Source organism: Anabas testudineus, chromosome 23 (assembly GCF_900324465.2).
Source record: "Anabas testudineus chromosome 23, fAnaTes1.2, whole genome shotgun sequence".
In the NCBI taxonomy this organism is placed as follows: Eukaryota; Metazoa; Chordata; class Actinopteri; order Anabantiformes; family Anabantidae; genus Anabas; species Anabas testudineus.
The window spans coordinates 1767225-1787511 of record NC_046631.1 but is presented as its reverse complement, the minus strand read 5'-3'; the positions used below and the strand labels follow the sequence as shown (position 1 = coordinate 1787511).

Below are 20287 nucleotides of genomic sequence, written 5' to 3'. Positions count from 1 at the left end.
TTAGCTTCTCTCCATTGGCTCCCTGTTAAATCCAGAATTGAATTTAAAATTCTTCTCCTAACTTATAAATCCCTTAATAATCAGGCTCCATCTTATCTTAAAGACCTCATAGTTCCTTATCTTCCAAGCAGAACTCTCCGTTCTCAGACTTCAGGTTTACTTGTGGTTCCTAGAGTTTCCAAATGTAGAATGGGAGGCAGAGCCTTTAGCTACCAAGCCCCTCTCCTGTGGAACCAGCTCCCAGTTCAGATTCGGGAGGCAGACACCGTCTCTACATTTAAGACTAGACTTAAAACTTTCCTTTTTTATAAAGCTTATAGTTAGAGATGGATCAGGTGACTCTGAACCATCTCTTAGTTATGCTGATATAGGTTATTCTGCTGGGGGACCTCTACTGATAAACTGAGCTCCTCTCCTCTCTCCTTTCTCCTGTATCAATGCAAATGCCACCATTGCATGTCATTAACTTTGTGTCTTCTCTCTCTTTTAGTTGTGTTTCCTCCTCTCTGTCTCCCTCTCTCTGTACTTTTCTGCAGGTATCCTCGGCCTGGAGCTGTACATCTCCAGAATCCAGTTCATCTGCCCAATGTTCTTGATGCTTGTTGTTGTCTTTATTGCCTGCTGTTCTTTTCTCTCTTCTCTTTCCACTCACCCCAACCGGTCGAGGCAGATGGCCGCCCACTATGAGCCTGGTTCTGCTGGAGGTTTCTTCCTCTAAAGGGAGTTTTTCCTCTCCACTGTTGCCTAAAGCTTGCTCAAATGGGATTGTTGGGTTTTCTCTAATATTTTGTATAAATATTTTCTGTAAGGTCTTAAACCTTACACTGTAAAGTGCCTTGAGATAACTTCTGTTGTAAATTGGCGCTATACAAATAAAATTGAATTGAATTGAATTGAATTGAATTGTGCGAAACAGTTTATTGGTATCTCATTGGTACGTTGAGCATCAATGTTGCTGTGGCTTTAACATTAATTATTAATATCTCCTCATGGTGTTAATGGAAAATGGAAAAGGACAAAATGAAGAGCTGGGCAGGGAATGTAAGCGTTTGGCGGCAATAACATTCCCTACAAAACGGATTTGCGACTGCTGTTCAGACAGATAAAAATCGAATTTTTAGGTGAGAGAGCTGAAGATCAGAAGAAACCTCAGACCATTTCCTGTCAGCTCAGCTCTTTTTTTGTCTTTCTCTCACTTCCTGCTGGTACAAATGATCAAACAAACCAGATCTTCACCACTCATAAGGTAATCAAGATATGACCCCTGCTTTGACGAGGACTGTTAGGTCGGTTATGTTGTGGCTTTTAGCTCCATGGTGTGATCTGGTTATGATGCTGAGCACACCCTTGGCGACCGTTGACGCAGCATACATGGTACAAACTGTACCGGCTCTTCCAACTCTGTACATGATGTTCTCGCTCAAAACATCTGGTCAAAACACCCATAGAGGATTATGTTGAATCCACTAATATTTTTTATTGAGTCTTCTTCCTTCCAGAATACTAACCATGATGTTGAATTCAGTCCTTAAACTCATTTAAATCTGATCAAAGTCACTGAAAACAGCTTAATATGGTTGTTTGAACAGGAAGAAGAACATTACTCATGTAGAGTGCAAACATATTTTATCTCACTCTGCAGTGTGAGTTCTTCAAATGTTATCTTTTACATCAAATGTATTAATATAGCACCAAATCACAACAAAAGGTCATATCAAGATCTGGCAAAATATAACTGTATACACAATTTTATAGAAAACCCAACAACCCCACAAGGAGACAGAGGCGAGGAAAAACTCCCTTTAGTGGAAGAAACCTCCAGCAAAACCAGGCTCAGAGTGGGCGGTCATCTGCCTTGACTGGTTAGTGGAAATGGTGCATAGGTTTACAAAATTGTATAAATTAACAAACCTGAATCAGTGAAGCTAACTTTTTAAAAGTTATATAATTTTCCTGCAGTAGTGAGTACAGATAATTGTATTGTAACTGATAACTGTATTTCTATTTCACAGTTTGTTCTCCATGAGAACATATACTGTAAATCCACCTCACATGCAGGCTCATCTAAACAAATAAGAATATAGTGATAAAAGTTTTTTTTTCTCCGTAGTTTAAAAAATATGTATCCCAAAATATAGGAATATTTTATTTAGTTAGAGTGAATTATTATTCACAGAGTATAAATATTGTGTATCTCTCTGTCCATTTCATCACACTCAACCCCAGTCGAGGGAAAGGCTGCTGAGTTGACAGAGGTAATCAACAGCAGCCTCCACTAGGAGTGTAAGCCAAAGAAGATCATGGCTAAAAGGGCTGGATGTTTGCAGAGTGCTGTACCAAAGCATATTAATGGACAATAGTGGAGGAAAAAGTGCACAAAAAACAGGGATGACCACAAGATGACCTGGTAACCGAACTTCCAATTAGATGACTGTAACCTGAGACTGGGTGCAGTTCAGGTGGAAAGCAGATAAGTAGATTCTGGGAAGAGACGTCCATTGGACTGTGACGTCCTATACTAGCTATTACATAAACACTACAATTTTGACTACCAGTCAAAAGTTTGGACACACGTAGAAATGATTATGTTTTTGAGAGGAAAGCAGATTTTATAACATCTAATTGATCAGAAATACAGTTCAAACACTATTCATATTGTAAATGACTATATGCTGTACATTAATGTACAGCAACCTATCATCAGCAAACATTGGTACTGCCTTCCATGAGCCCACTATGTTAGCTAATGCAAGTTTAATAATTTTAGAGGAGAAGTGATTATAAGTCTCATCATTAAAGGTTGTCTCTACATTCTCATATGACCCGTGAGAGTCTCTTGAAATAAGGGTTAAAATAAGGGATTAGAATAAATGTTTTATTGCAAAATAAATACTAAAAATAGAATCCCACCCCATTCAGATTCCTGGACCTACTCTCCTATTCTATGCTAACTCCTATACTACATCGTACACTACATTAACATGATGATGCATATAATTAATTATAATCTATACATTTTACAACGCAGTTCAAATCTATTATTAAACAACTTCTCTGATCCACTCTTAGAGCGATCTTCTCTAAACAAATCTAAACTTCTTCTTGTTTTTCATACTTACAAATGTTTTTTGTTTTTTTTCTTACTTTAGCATTTTGTTTTCACAGGTTCTTTAACCAGGGCCTGCGCAGGAGTTTTTTCTCACTTGTGTGATGGCACTCTGTCTCTGTGGAAAGTTATTGTTATAATTGCATTTCAATTTTAAATCTATGATGACCGCACTTTCTTAGTTTAGAAAAACCCCTTTGCACATTATAGTCCACAACAAGTAGCCGCAGTTGACTAAAAGTGTGTGACTGAGTCAACAACAACAACTCAAACTGCCCTGCTAAGCTTCTCCAAGGTCTGCCGAGTGCCTAGGCATTGAATGCTCCACTGCTCCAAAATGTACTAATGAAGCAGAAATTCTGATTGGTTAGAAGGGCGAGCCTCACAATTAGGAGTGAACACCTCTGCACTGCTGTTCAGTGAGTCACAGGAGGCTCAGACAGCACCTTGAAAGCACCTCGAAGCCCAGTAAAAAATATTTGGAAAGACAAGACTTGGTTGAAGCCTAATACACAAACCAACTACACCAAGATAATTCAGTGACTACAGAAAAACCTCCTTAGCAGCAGACTTCAGTAGCCAGCCAGGCTGTCTGTGTATGCACAGCGTGTGTGTGTGTGTGTGTGTGTGTGTGTGTGTGTGTCGCTCGGACCCCGACTTAAAGTGAAACTTCTCATGTGACATTTCCAGATCCTAAAGTCCCAAATGTGACCAAATTCAGCAATTTCAATTCTCGCTAAGTGAAATAAAACCTCCCTGAAACCCACAAAATGTCCTGTGATTCAGAACCAGAGCTTTCACAGGACAGAAGCTGATGCATTAACAATAAAGGGCCTACTGATGACACATTAAGAAAGAGAAAGAAACTGAGGGGGGTTAATAATGAAGGTTTATTATTGACACATAAAGCTCTCGGGTACTTTTCTTTCTCTGCAGCAGTGAGCAGGGGAGCAAAGTGCTGGTGTGGTTTAAACAGTAATTACCAGCTCTGTGAGGTGAACGTGAGCTCGGCCCGACCGTTTCAACAGGTTTCTAACTGACAAGGAGAAACCCACTTTAACGCGAAAACATTTTTTGCGCTGTTAAAACAAAGAGGTATCGTTCAGTCATTTCTCACATGGCGTGACTTTGTAGCTCAGTGGATTATCTAATCCTACATAACAACAAAATGCTAATACAAATGCGGTTAAAGAACTTGATGCACAACTGGATTCATTCAATTAGAAATTAAAAAAAAGTGCTCAAAGACAGATCACTCTACTCAACTAATTGACCGCGCACTGCAAATTCCACATTTGGCCACTTTACAATTGACAATATTCCAAAACTCCCTGATGGATGTAATTTCATGTATCGTTGAGGTATATTTCAGTATAAATTACACTCAATAAAACTGCCAACTTCAGTCGGCACTAATGCAATTTCATCTACTGTGACAGACCAACGTATGGCGGTCAATTCTACAAAGTGCTTCTCGTGCTGAATAAACCCTGTTACTGTGAGTTCATTGCACTTTGTCACTTTGTCACATACTGTAGCAAATTTTACAAAAATTTTTGTGAGATGCAAGTCTAGAGAAGTACTATAATGGTCTAGTTACAGCACATAATGTTTCACACGATCAGTTGACATCCCTGTGCTTCTAATAAGGACGTAGGCGTCTCAATACCAACAGTAAGGGGTACCTTTGCCTTTAGTGTTGAGAACAGGCTTCCTGTTTATAGAAACTTGAGCTGGCAGCACGATGTGCACAATGCTGAACGCCCATTTTAAAAAGTGACACAGGTACACAGGTGAAGACGTACAGTAATTTCTTGATAAATAAAACCTCGTGTAGGATCTCAACTTTCTGTTTAATCAAATGTCAACAGCGTTTGATCAAAGGGCGAGTGATTTGCATTTCAAAGTTCTCCAAAGCTATTCCTTATGCCGAAGTTTAATATTTGGCTTAATTGCTTCTCAGCCCATGAGCACAATTTCTCTGAAATGTCACCGTTATAAAGGATATTTGCAACCTTGACTGCTTTTAACAGGGAATTTACCTGCATCTACAAAAACCTGTGTTCATTTTACACATTAGTATTGTCTTTTTTCATCCACAACACAGCCTGTTCCTCCAGAAAACATGCAGTTAACTTGATGTTATCGTCCTAAGAATCCCAAATGCAGGCATTTCCTTTCTTTGGGAAAATTAGCACAAGTGCGGGGCATGGCAGGCCACCGTTTATCTGTGAGGAGTTTGAGGAAAGAACTAAAGGCTCAATTAAGCTGTTGAGGTAAGTGGTCAAGGTGAGTGATACATGGGAAAGACACACATGGGCACGCAACATGCGGCATCTGCATTAATCACATGGCTGAGCTGCAACGTTTAATGTGTGCCGACATCACGGCCACACATGAGTCAGTGTTATTTATGAGAGCTTATATCGTAACTGATGATTCATATGAATATTGTTTGAGAAGAAAATCTTTGCAGCGTTCCTGTTAAGTGAACATGCTTCAACGTCATCCTCAATAGTCCAGTCCACAATTTGGAAACTGAAACGAATTGTTTCAAAATGGCCTTAACTGATCGATCAGGTGGAGATGCAAGTGAGGCAATCATGGATACAACTAAGGGGAGACGGGAAGAGGTTAACACATCCACAGACTTGTGCACAACAAGCGCATCAACACATCGCAACGCCTGATTTGGGTGTTTCAAGAGAAGGACTGCATTATACCTGCAGATCTGAGACTCAGAGCAGGTTAGGACACACAGTCTAAAGAACTCCCACGCAGGTACGTCAACGCACAAAGCCTTCCCTTGTGCCAGTACACAGAAACGGTTGCCGTGACTCTAATGATACTTTACCCAGCCGTATGATTCCTGCAGCACGACGCACCTGAATGTACTGTGCATTGTGTCTTAGGCTTCGAGTGGTGCTTTCATTTAGTGAGGACATGCTGTTTAAGACCAAGAGATGCAGGAGACTGCATGACTACACGGGGAAATGCATTTAGTCACAGCTTTTATTATGTTTAATATAGTTTCTAGTATGTAGTATTCCTACTTGATTACTGATTACTCTTGTTTTATCATTACAAATAGATACATATCTCTATTTATGAAAATGACAAATGCACAGAAGGGAAGGATTAATACAGATATGCAGAGGTCAAAACGTTAAATTGTCGCGCCCAATAAGCTGTGCTACATGGTTTCATCTCATTCATCTCATTATGTTTTTCAGCAGAACTCCAGTTTGTAAGAAACTTTCTGTTCTAAATTTGAAGTGTGCTAGTGATGTCATCGGGGTTATTATTATTCTTTAAACCTTGCCGTGCTTCATCTACAAGCAGAGAAACTATTACACAACAGTTTTCACAGAATGAGCACTAATGCCAAGCACACTACACTGTTAAAAACATTTTTTTTTTTTTTGGAATAAATGAATAAAGTCTAGAGTTAAATTGTTTTCATTGTTTAAAAATGTGATTATGATTATTATTTATTAAACTATTTATGCATATCACTTCCTGCGTGTGTAAATGTATCTACTATATTAAAGTGTCCTCAAAAGCACGGCATGGTTTTATAAATGTGATTTGATGTTATCTAATTTTAATCAGGATACTTCTATCACAGTTGGTAGAGACCAAACACGGAGCTTAAAGAGAGTGAATAGTGGACAATTCAGTTCAATTTGTGAAAATAACTGCTCAATCATATGTTTACCTTAAAAGGTCATGCTGTGTGCTTGTTTCCACTGTCCCCTAGTGGTCAACACATCTGATTTGATCAAAGAAATCTAAAAACCTTATCAACTTTCTAATTTGTGTCTAATAGGAAAAACATTTTTGCTCTGTCAGCTCGTATAGAGGGGTGTATGTAAACGTTACTGTTTTTCTAAAGCTCTAGGAAAGTGCCCGTTGCGTGTAAAAGATAAAACCACCCCGACACCGTCCTGTTCCTTCTCTTCTTCTTCTTCGCTTAAAGTAGGTTTACATTTCACACAGGAGAAAAACACACAGAGAGAGGCAATAAAACTCGATTTATTAGGAAATGGCTTCTGTTCGCTTCATCACTGCCTGATGCCCCCCAAACCCCCTGCAGTTGCTATGGCAACGTGACATAAGAGGCTGTGCTTTTGCCTCGCTGAGTGGACTGAGTCACCAAGAGAACCTGTGGATCCGGGCCAATCAGAGGCTGCCAGGACAGCTGAAGGGGAAGACGGAGAGACAATCGTGTGGAGTGATCGGGAAAACAGAAATTAGCATGTCACTACTTTTGCTTTCCCTCTGACTAATGACTTAGCGGTATGAATGGATATGGATGACTATTTCACTTCTGACCCAGTGTCGGCATGGCTCGGGGGAAACGATCCTAGCAGCATGTTTGAGCAGCACACAGGTCATTGGAACCTCTCTCTGGCTCTCTAACTGCAAATGAGGAAGCAATATGAAAAAATAAATAGTCACACACTGACTGGAACACATGAAATGTCAACCGGGAAGTGTTTAACTAATTTAGTCTTAGGGCAAGAGCAGTTAAGCCATGAAAATCCTATTTTTACCTTAATGTTTAAAATATACACACGTTCACTCTAAAATTAACCACTTTATGACTAGGTCAGCATGGAGAAACAACACTTACTGGGAAAGAGAAACTCCACACACGTCTGCAAATGGAAGCTCTCGGGGTGTGATATAGATTTAGTGATGGGTCCTCAGGATTTATCGTGGCCACTTTTATTGGTCTGACACAACAGAAGCGGCGCGCGGCGTGCGGATAAGCCGGCCGACAGGATAAAACAGAATAATTGCTTTCCCGACCACTCTGCACGGTTCATATAGTGGACGCCCACTGATCCTCTGGGGCTCTGTAGGAGAAAACCAGCTTTTACTGTAGGTGCTCAGTCACACACACACAAATATCATCCACTTATGCAAAAACACTAGCAGACATTTCTAAGTAAACACTTTAGTTACACAAGTGCAAATCTAATCTGTTCTCTTCTCTCCCCTCTTCACCAATCATACCCACATAGTCATACATCCAAACGCCGGCCTGACATCCATTAAAATCACATCTTTTAACTGTCTTTAGTGAGAACACCCCCCTGGGATCAACAGAGCAGAGTACATAAGTATTGCTTGCATTTCTCCCTCATAAATATGAAATGAGCTGAATTAGGGAGAATGCCCAGCGTGGGCTCTAATTGAAATGAACAGCAGCTTGGCCTCCCCTGCTGAGGCCTGCCTAATGCCATTAGAGGCGATCTGAGGCCACGGCACTGTGTGTGTGTGTGCCTGTGTGTGTGTGTAAGGTTCATTTGACACTCGCACATGCATCCATCTCATTGTTTAATCATACACTAATCCCCATTAATACCTCCAACTACAACAGCACCATTATTGAGTGACAGAGCATACACAGGATACACGCAGCATTTTTCTGTCTGAACCCGCGCTCAGCCAGAGAGCGCGGTGGTCGAACCCTACCCGAACCCAACAGGCTTATTGTATTTCATGTCCACACATGCGCAATCCGGGACCCGATGCAGTTAGTTTTGTTGTGATGAAGCATGGACTTACTTTCCTAAATATGTACAAGTACACACACGTACACCTGTTTAGCCTAAAGTACCAAACCCTACCCAAACACAAACACGACGTCTACACTTTCCTGGGTACTGATGTGTCTGTTGGGTTCGGTTTGATTATCCACCTTCTAGCACGTGAACGTAAACACATACACACATTTATATGGCAGTCAGTGTGAGGACACTCTTTGACATATTGCATTCTCTAGCTCCCTATTGTCACGTACGCCATGCTGATCTACTCTCTCAATGTTTAATTTATCACATGCACTGTCTTAGCCTAACCCTAACCAAGCTCATTAAAAACCCTTCTCGTTGTGAGGACTGGCTAAAATGTCCTCACTTTGTAACAATGTCAGTTCAAAAATTCATGCTGATCCTCACAATGATAGCCAAACAAACACACACCTCAAGCCAGAATGAGCACTAGTTGTTTGTTATATTGTTCCATCTAGGGGAAATTAAACAGGCTGCAGCAAGGAAGCTTGAAAGTCTGCACACACACACATACAGCAGTACGTATTTCTGCCCCAGGGGCAATCAGTGTTAACACTATTGGTAACGCACCCACATGAGCCTGGAGGCTAGTCAGATCTGAAAGCTGTATGTTTCCTGTTTGATTTCCTGAAGGCAGGGGCAACCACGGGGACACAAATACACACACACACACACACCAAGAGTGCTGTTATGTAACAGAGCGGGCGGGCAGACGGAGAGAGAGAAAGAGACACAGAGAGAGAAAAGCTAAGAGTACCAAATCAATAAGATGACACTGAGAGAACAAAGTGAGCCCCATCCACACCTCCCAGCACCATAAACATGCATGTGAACACACACTACACACACCACACACACACACACACACACACACACACAAAACACATCTCATGACTTGGTTTGGGTGGTTCAAACAAGGCTAGAGCAGCATGATGGCCATGCAGGTAATTTCCTTCTCCCACATGGACACACAGGGTGACTAATACTAATTAATACACACTTTTAAAGCTGCACCTGCACATATCCAATCTTTCAAAAACACATGAAATGTCTGTGTGGAAATAGAAATATAACTATTGTAGTGCAAACCATCACTGTAATTACCCTCCTTTATGTGGATTATCTTGTTATCTTTCAGCACCTTGTTTTGGTTTGACAACCTGCAGCTTTAATGTTTTTGCTCATTGCTTTTTTTTTCCCCCCAGCTGCAGCAGAGAGCTGCATTCAGCAAAAAAAAAAAAAAAAGCTGTGATATAGCTACTGTCCACTACCAGCTGGTGGACACAGTGGAACATTTAGCAGCTAAACAGACACACATTTCCCTCAGGGAAACAGAAACAGAGAGAGTACCGGACAGAGATTCAGCAGGTGGACAACTGTTAACTGCTAACGCATGTACAATATGCACCTCATATGGTGATGCTGTGATACAATCATGTAGTGCTAGAAATCTCAACTTATATAATCATATGTTGTATAATGTATCTAAACTCCACCTCAGGCATAACTTTAATATTTCTGTGCTGCAGCTTCTTGCTAAACCTTTCACTTGTCATTCTGACAAATCATCTGAGGCCTCATAATATACTGCACAGTATGCTCATCGTTTAGCACTATATTATAAAGATTAACACATTTCTACCACAAGGACCCTTTAATTTAGTTTTGTGACTGAGTCATAAGGGACATTTTAAAGCTCTAAATCAATTTGTCAGTGCTCTCTGGTGGACAAACAAGGTAATAATTCTGCAATGATTGACGAGCAATGTCTTGTTATACACAGAAATGTTCGTGATGGGTTGCTCTCAAACCATTCTGTCGTAACAATCTGCTTCTAATGGAAATTGAAAAAGTTCAATAGAAATATCTGAAATTTTAGTTTCATCGAGCATAAAGAGGGGGAGACTTTAACAATCCCTTAAATTTGGTTATTACACGACTGTGACACAGACGTGAAGTGATACATCTGTGCTAAGCCGACATTTAATTTGTTGCTTTTATTTTGTTAAGTGAGGGACGTCAATAAAAGCTGGCCCCTGTTCCTGTGTGTGAGCTTATTTGGCACTGCCCGTTGAGTCAGTGTGTGTGTGACTGTTTCAGTACAAAATGCTTTGTTACACCAGATTGGTGCACAGACTGACTGAATTCTGAATCATCACAAGTCACATTTTAGCTTTTTTGGACTGGAAAAGCATCCTGTAAACGGGCTCGGGCTTTGTTTGACGGAGGAAAAGGGCAGCTGGACTTTTTTTTTTGTGTGTGTGTGTGTGTGTTCTGCTCTGCCGTTACATCCACGAGAGGCAGGGGAAAAGGCTATAAACGGCAAGTGTTCCAGGTCCATTTTCAACAATCTAGGCCAGTCGCTGTGACGTAAAAAAAAAAAAAAAAAGCCAGCGAGGAAAGAGGAGTGGAGCTGTTGCATCTCTCATCATCAACGCGTAGAAGTGGATGTGGTCGGCGAGGGATGAGCAAGCGGTGGCGTGCGTGTTTGTGCATGAAAACACTACAATGTCAGCAGCATCGGCACCACATCAAGAGGCTTTCTGAGAAACAAAGCCTTCTGTGTGCTGTTTTTTTGTGAATTCACAGGAACCCGAGATCTTGCGTTATCCCCATGCAACCCTGGCACTTCCTCCTGCAGAGTGAACTGGTTTGGCCAGTCTACTTGGTTCTGGTTACTGGGGAAACTGGTGCCGTGGCGAAACCCTATTCGCTCCTCCTCGTGCTGCACAAAGGCCGACATGAGAGGAGAAGAAGAAACTCTCCCAGAAAACGGATGTACAAACAGACGAGTCAGTATCGATGGGTTTGTTTTTTTTCTTTCATCCACATCGCTCTGACCTCACAACTACCCCACTCCCCATCCCTTCACCTCCACTTCCTTTTCTCACAGACTCCCCCTGTATCACCATGCCTTCTGTTGCCGTGGGGATGTGTCAGAGTGAGGGCTTGTGCACGGTGGTTGCTTTGAAAGGAGGAGGAAGAGGAAGTGAAAGAGGAGCAGGAGGCTGTGACAGTATGACAGGTGATCCACTGGCATGCTCTCACCAGGAAGAGGAGAAGAAAGGAGGATGAGGAAGATGGAGGATGAGAAGGAGGTTATCGTGGGGCAGGAGGATGAGGAGAACATGTGGATGAGAAGGAAGAGGAGGAAGGGGTGGAGAGTGCATGTCAGATGAGCAACACACAGGAAAAGGAGGATTATAATGTGGTCGAGGAAGATAAGAAAGGAGGAGGACAAATGAGGAGAAGTAGGAGGAAGATGAGGAGACAAGGAGGAAGGAAGGATTGTAAACAGACAACATGAGGAGGTAATGAAAGAGGAAGAGGATAAAGGGGACACGCAGAGGAGGTGGTAAACAGACAACAAGAGGAGGAGGAGAAGAAGAGGTTCACATCAGGTAGTAAAGAGAAGCAGCTAGTGGATTAGGATGAAGGGGGGAAGGAGGAGGAGACGGAGGAAAAAGAGGAGGCGGTGGTGGAGGAGGAGGAGGAAGAGAATGGGATCATGAGACGTGATAGGTGGCAAACAGACAGCAGCCCGGTCAAAGATTTGTTGCCACAGCCTGCGACACTCCGGACCACGTCAGACTTCCTGTGGCTCAGACAGACGTGGGCCCTCCGCCTTGGAGGAAAGGAACTGGCTTCACTAACCTTGAGCTCTGGTTAATGTGGTTAAAGAGAAGGTCAGCGCCGTCTCCGGGGCCGATGGAAATGAGCACTTCCCCTCCGCAGCGCTGTGGTTTAGGGTGTCATGCACAGACGTCAAGCAGCATGGGAAACATGACGCACCGTGTCTCTCTCCCTCTCTCTCTTTTCCCTCCGTGTGTCTCTCCTCCCATCTGTGGCTGAACAGGACACTGGAGAATGGCTAACATAGCGTTGGTTCATGTGACACTCCCTGGTGCCTTTGGCCTACTTCGCTGAGCTGTAGCAGCCCGCACCTCCCCTTCAACTATCTCCTGTTTAACTAATTCCTCCCCAACTTCCTCCTGTCAAAAATGGAGCTATAACCTCACTAACCAGCTCTCTGACAAAGATCTCCCATTCATTTTTATTAACTCCCCACCCAAATGTGTGTGAAGCACCCGCCTTTATAAACCCACGCTGATCGACCAGGCATTTTTTTTCAACCCCGCAGATACGAAGGAGGATAGTCGACTTCTTTTATTTTCCAATCATCATCACCATCAGGAAGTTGCTCTTTTAGTTCACTGAGTTTATTACTTTTGTATTAAAACTACTGAAATGCTGTGTCTTACTACCTTTGACTTATCATTAAAGAACAACGTTGTCATTCGCTGTGTCCAAATTACCACAGATTCTATCTCGCATACGCTAAAACCAACACGTGGTTCCAGAGGTCGCCGTGATGCAAATGCGAAGGTAAAACAGAGTTCCAACGCATTGTCCAGCAGCTCCGCCCCAGTTATTTGCACACTATCTCGCCATCTATTATTCAACCTCCTTCCAGCTACCGTATTTCTTTCCCCAAACAGTCCATCACTTTGAACTCTTATCCACCTGGAAATGATACCCACAGGCCCAAGTGATACCGATAGCACTAATAATGGCCTTGCTCTATTGAGGTGTTCTAATAATCCAAACAGTAGAGGAATTCTGAAACCCATCCAACTAACGCCACCCTCAAATCTGACCTGCGTGCTTTAAAAAACGTGTTTTATCTCTTCACCTACAGCCACATTCTTTTAAGATTCTGGTGCTGGCAGTACTTGCTGGTGGCGGAGCTCTGTCTGTCCTGCTCCACAATGTGAGCACCTTGTTCTGGACGTCATTCAAAGCAAACAAGGGCAGCATGAGTGTGTGTTTTCTGTGTGCAAGAAGCATGGAAGGAGAGGGGAGGGCACAGAGAGAGAGAAAACACAACTATCAAGAGCTTGTGGTCTCTGTGACCATCACTTTTTTCTTCTCGCTGTCTCTATTTTCCTTCTTCATCTTACAGTTTAATTGCTGTAGCCGGCGCGCATATGGGCATCGGGCTGCTTGCACAAAATGTTGCATCCTTATTAAAGCAAAACCTGATGTTTCCTACGGTGCGGCGGCTCTGCCAAATGAGAGGAAGTCGAGAAAAATAACAAACACACAGAGTTAAGTTAGGAACAAACGCTGTAATATCTCTGCCTTTCCTCTCTCGCCTCCCCTCTAATAAAGACACAGGCAGTTTTCTCCTCCATTACCCGTGCCCTGCTGAGGTTTCATTTCACCTCCTCCCCAGGCCGGTTGTGTGTGCCAAGCAGGCTGGTTGTGCCAGGTCATACTCTCTTGCCAACTCACCCTTCATCCTGCAGGCTGCTTAAGAATGCAATCTGCCACTCACCTCTGAGCAGGCCAGCTCCAAGCTATGATTTGTATTTGCGATCCCCATGGAATGACTGATTTCACCTCCGCCCTCCAACCTTTCCCTCTAGCACCATCATCAGAACAGCGTTTTCCAATTAAATTAAATTCGAAGATTAATTAAGCAGATTACTGTGAAATTAAATGATCACATTCTTGCACCCCAGAGGATAAACCCTTACTAATGTGGGCAATAAATTGGCTTTTGCTCTAGTGCATGCCCAAAATATAAAATCTGAACCCATTATCTTTTACTTACTTAACATTTTTAGGCTCCTCAGTAGTCAGTCTTTGTCCATGTTGATACCATAGTACCCAAAGCCAGGGTCCCTTTCTGTTTTGAATTGAGCTCTATTCCACTTTCAGCTGACAATGAATTCCCTGGTCACATTCATGCTCCAATGAGGATAACCCATGTTGACTTTTTTTTGTAGGTTACTCTGTAACCTTTGCTCTACCACCACCCGAAAGACAAAGGTTAACATTCTGCCCCACTGAGGGAATCGTTCTATGAATAGCCAAACAGCACTGATACTGTTTGTTTGTGTGGCCTCTTGGGACAGATCACGGCTTGACATGATGCTATATGAGGGCAAATAGTCACTGTAGAGTCCAGTTTCAATAATGTCAACATGAGAAGGTGAGAACACTCTAAACCTCATTGTTGAGCACACTTCTTTTTGGCAGATTTCCCCTTCACCAATCCCCTGAATAATACATCCTGTCAGATGGCTCATTGGGACTTTAATGAGCTGCTCTGTAAGAGCCATCTTCCCATGTCCCTCTTCCATCTCTTAGGACGCCCGGTGTTAGCTGAGGAAATATTTGAGGAGTGTCCATTAATGAGGCTGTTATGTTTAAGTCTTCTGACAGCCAAGAAAGTTGGGGAGTCTGCTCCAGTTTGGGAGGGCAGCTGGGCAGAGAGATGATGAGGTCACTGTGAATAGCAACCGGGGAGGTTGGCTCCGAGTTGGAAACAAGCGAAGCTCTGGACAAACAAAAGCCTGTGTCACTACTTTTATAGTGAGTGGAGGGTAAACACATTTCATAATCAAATGCGCAGAGGCCCGACCTACGCAGGCACTACTCATTTTACACTGCGTTTGTTCACGGCGAAACAGCAGGGACAGGGGGCGACCATCCTGCAGTCCGCAGCAGTAACGAAGACAGTGATCGCTCATTAGTTTCTCCTTTTGCTCCCGTCGCACTCTTTCATGTGTCTGTGGTTTTCCTGTCCCTTCCGCTCTTCTCTCTTTCTATCTCTGTCTCTGCAGCAGTGTGTAATGTCTGCAGCTACCCCCCCCCCCCCACCACCACCACCACCAACACCGCCCCCCCCTCCCCTTTCTCCGCTGCTGCCTGCGTCACTTCCCTTTCTGGTCGGCTGTCATGTAAACACAAGCACACCCCGTGCTCGCAGGCGTGTTCTCACATACAAGCTTGAACACATACACACACACACACATACACCCAGTCACATGGGAGCTGCTAATTATGACCACATAAACGCAGCGGAAATACAACTTTCACAGCTGGCTGTGCTGAGACACATAGTTCAGACACTGAAAAAAAATTACAACAATAATGCACAAATTACTTCAATTATTCAGCAAAAGCACATAAGAGAAAAAAAAAAAAGTCAGGGGCTTGTTTCTCAAATTAACCACCGATGGTGAGGATACAACGATTTAGCAATGCTGCTGAGAAAAGACCCGAGAGCCTGAGATTCAGTGAGAAAGATGGAGGGAGGAAGGTTTAGCTGCATAAACTCGGAGGCAAAAAAAAAATAAAAAGGGAAAAATAAAATAGCGTGGCGGCCATTTCCACGAGGTAGAGGAGGAAACAAAGAAAATGACACATGCTCACAAACATCCAGAAGAAACATCTATTTGTTGAGTCAAGGCAAGCATAAACAGCTGCCGTGCGCAGGCAGGCTGTGACGCAGATGAGAAAAGTCTGTCTTCAGCATGCACCCAGAAAAACACACACAGAATTAACAGGAAAACACACACACACACACACACACACACACAAACGGGGCAAGTTATCTCTGCTGGACCCCTCTGACACACTCCAGCCATTTCAAGCATGTCACTAATCTGAGCTTTAAGCACATTGGTGGAATTCTGTGCATATAGGTTTGCCAAATATTGTTCTCAAGGGCGGAAGTGACAGCTTAGAGCTGTGAAAGTTCCCTTCAAAAGGCTGATGGATTTGTTTTTGGCCTAATAAGGCCAAACACAGCAGGATTAATGCCGGTTAATGGTTAATGCTGCAGGATTATTGCAAATTTCATTATCAAGCAAGTGCTTGAGGACGGCAAAAAGCCCATGTTGTGCCCTGCTCCTACTTGTCAGGGAACAGTTGTTGATTGTTTACAAGGTCCAATGAAAGACAGAAAGAAGGAGAGTTTGATTAAAAAGTGTGAAATCACAGGTAACGCACAGCTGCAGCTATCAACCGAAGCAGGAACCGGCAGTGACATGACACATTCAAGTACGGACACAGCATTATCATTTCCCTGAACTTCATCTCATGCTCGACACAGTGACATTAAAGGTTGGACTGTTACATAATCTCCGCTCGTGGATTCCACATATGTCACAGGAAAAAAAACTTTGCATACGTTTCCAATAACACGATGCAAGAAATAGCAGCGTGGAACTACTAAAGGGGGGCCTGAATTTGAAAAAGGCTTACTTTTACAGTGTATAATAATAATAATAATAATAATAATAATAATAACAATTAGTTCCAGTTTTCATTAATTAATCTTATTTGATTATGTATTTTATAAGAGAAAGAGCTAAAATAATGGCATAGTGACACTTTAAGTTGATAAAGATGCATTAGCAAAGACAATGTGTCAGAACAAAGTGCGTATGTTTGCTGATGATGTGCCTCTCTATTTCTGTGTAGATATTCTATTTTTAAAAGTTTCCTTTTACAATAGTCCATGTCTACACTTTATTTCTGCTCATGTGGATGTTTGTACTGTACATATATTTTGCTTTTCTTTCAAAAACCTGCTCCTAACTTTGCAGTGGCCCTCAGCTCTACTCTTTTTTAGCTTGTTGTAGCTCGTCACTGTAACTCGTGTTGTTTTATGGCCCACGGAAGCAGCTGTTTCCAGAGGAAAAAAAGCTCCAATAAAAACCCACCGGACCACTGATTGCTCAGCAGCAAACAACAGACAGCCCCATAAGAGGCAGATATCACCAGGAGTTGGTGGAGCCCAAAAACAGAGCTAAAAGACAAGGAATACTGGACCTAGAGTCACTGTGGTGCTGAAAGCTGTGGCTTACAATAAATTCTACTGTTGTTACTGTTACTGTTTGTTTGCTGCCCCAATTAATGGTGCAATTTATAAAATGCATACAATTATATCTATATCTATATCTATATATCTATATCTATATCTATGTATATATATATAGAGTTGTTGAGTCACACTTCTCTATACCTGAGTAGAGTTTTACTGAAGCATCAACTAGTGTTTTCCTCCAGCTGGCCCAGTCAGCCTCCGCTGCTTGGGGGTGGCGGGGGGGTGGGGGGAGCATCTCCGGAAAGTCGAGCGCATTAACACGGTCAATTGTTTCCCCTCTGCTTGAGACTGCGGCCAAATTTAGTCGCTGTTAGAACCGTGTGTGTCATGTGCGCGCAGATGTGAGTGTCCTGTTATGAATCAGCAAAATGTAGACCGGTCTGTGTGTGTGTGTGTGTGTGTGTGTGTGTGTAAATGTGTGTGTGCGTAATAGCCGCAGCGTCACAGCCAGTTATTTTTCTTTTTCTCACAGGTGAGTGTTGAAATACAGATGCGCCCACAAATGCGTCTGCAGCTTTAAAGGCTCCTAAACTGTGCTCACAGCCAGAAAACTGCCTCCCTGACGTTTAACAACGCACGCACCAGTTTATACATCTTTAATCCCCCCTCCCTGTCACCTAGGGAGCTGATGCCACATTACAATCAGCACTTTACTGTGAGAAATAAAACTTGTTTTATAGACATAGAAACCAGTTTGTGAGCAATCCTTATGAACCTGCTGCAGATGATCCCACAGTATCAGCTCCACTTGTTCTCGGCTTGTGGAGTCGGATCTCCAGGCTGAGGGCGGGATGCTTCCAGTCAAGCCCTGGAGCACCGTGGGTGAACATCAATTTTTTTTTTTGTCTTTCCAAAGCTCCACCGTGAGGCCTTATTATATTCTCACTTGTTTACTTCCAATTCAATTTCTATGTGCGCAACAGCACCTGGAATGCGGACGCTGGCGGATACCAGTGCGAGAATACGCACATGACACATGATCAAACTCTCCCCCTGCACGGGATAAAAAAACTTACTGCGCTTTCCTCCAACAAACGCACTTTCCCCAACAGCTGGGGGGATGCGGGTCCTCACTAGAATAATGCAGGCTACCGAGGGAGGGGGGGGTGGGGGGACAGCACAGATTCGCGGACGCACCTGCGGCACCGACGCGGATCCGATGGCACCTCCAGCCGAGCTATTAGGAAGAACTTCACTCACGGTGAACGGCGTTCCGCTTGTGCTCCGGGACCAGGCGACATTTTCCTCTCCTTTTCAAGTGCGTGTCATAGCTGGCAGGTGCAGCTGCGAACAGAGCAGCTCCTGTCCGATGAGGCGCAGTGAGTCCGACTCGACTCGGCCCGCCCCGGCCAGGATCGGCTCGGATCGGCCTCTATGGCTGCTGGGCGGCCGGCAGATGACTGCGTCCCTTTCGGCCCCTGCTCCATCAGGAAAGAGCTCGCCGCACTCTGGCTCTGTGTTCCCTGCCTTTTCATTATATCATGTCCATGTGACACGCTCAGGCCTCTGTCAGTGGAAACTTAAAGGGACCTCACACGTGACGGCGCTTGGTGCGCGCTCACGGCGGCCAGTGCGCGCTGCTGTGAAATAAGCCCCGCCCCTCATTAAAATATAAAACGCCAAAAGTCCCCTGCTCTGGTTTGCCGACTAAAAACGAAGCCAGTGATGGTTGTAGCTTGTGATGAGAGTGATGAAGATGAGGAGAAGCAGTCATCCCACTGGTGCTGATAGCAGTGATGAAGGTGGTGGAGGCAGCAGTGGCACTGATGGCGTTGACAGTGATGAGGATGGTTATATGGCACTAACAGCCTACTTGTGATGGAGATGATGATAACAACTGTGGATGCTGGTACTGATGACGCTAACGATGATGTCAAGTCATGCTGTATATGACATCATCACAGAGTGACTAACACTTTGAGGAAACATCTTTTAAACACAACAAGAGGCGGACAGGAGTTTTCCCCCTCCTGATTGGTTCTTTGTAAAGCAGCCAAGAGTGATTAAATATTACGAATAAAGTACCAGAGTGCATTGTAGTATAAATTAAAAACAGTAAAGAACAGTACAGTTTGTAACTATATAGTTATACACAGTGATAAACAGATGGGTGGAGGTAACAACCATACCATGTGGGGCTAATCGGTCAGGCTGTAACTGCGATACGAATGAGAGCCACGGAAGCCCAATCAGATTTGTTTGGGAGGACTGTGCCACACCTGGGTATAATGGCAGAAACTTTCTCTATAAGGGTCAGACAATAAGGCTGAATATTAATTATTAATATTATATTATCATTAATGATTATTATCAATCCCCAACTTTATACTACTAATCCCCAACTATATACATCATATGCACATAAAATTACAACACATTAGTTATTTGCAATATTAGTGCAAAAATATTGATGTTAGAAAGTACTTTACTTTTTGCAACATTTAGAAAAGAAACAGTCCACAGGTGTTGTCCTAATTGAAAACTCATTACAATCCAGACACGCAATCGAGAAATCAAAGAACAGACTCTTACAGGGCTGCTCTGCATTTCCAGGTGGAACTAGATCTTCCTGAATGTCTTTTTAACATGTGATCCAAATCAAAAGTCTTCAAAACGATCAAATTAATGTTCCGAGTCACATTACGGGATGCAGCTACCCAGTGTTTCTTAGTAATAAAACCATTCTCACCTGTGGACACAAATGAAACGTAACTAGTGTCCTTCCATTTGCAGTAAGTAGAAATAGGACTTTACCAAGTGCTGGATGTGCACTTACAAGAAACACAATTATCATTCACGGCACGTCATCGAGCCTGGAAGAGGTCCACTTGCAAATGATTCATCAAAAACTCACACTTTCACCAAGCATTTACAGAAATATCACATAAATCACAAACAATCTTAATATAAGGCTTG

At 43.0% G+C, this 20287-nt stretch overlaps 1 long non-coding RNA gene across 1 annotated transcript; it reads right to left on the bottom strand.

The window, feature by feature from the left end:
• Positions 1-6813: 6813 nt before the first annotated feature.
• On the bottom strand, positions 6814-19608 carry LOC113164561. Its single transcript, XR_003299016.1, has 3 exons — positions 18572-19608; positions 7743-7968; positions 6814-7528 (listed from the first exon to the last, which is right to left on the bottom strand). It is a non-coding gene; the product is annotated as an uncharacterized LOC113164561 (long non-coding RNA).
• Between the last annotated feature and the right edge of the window lie 679 nt (positions 19609-20287).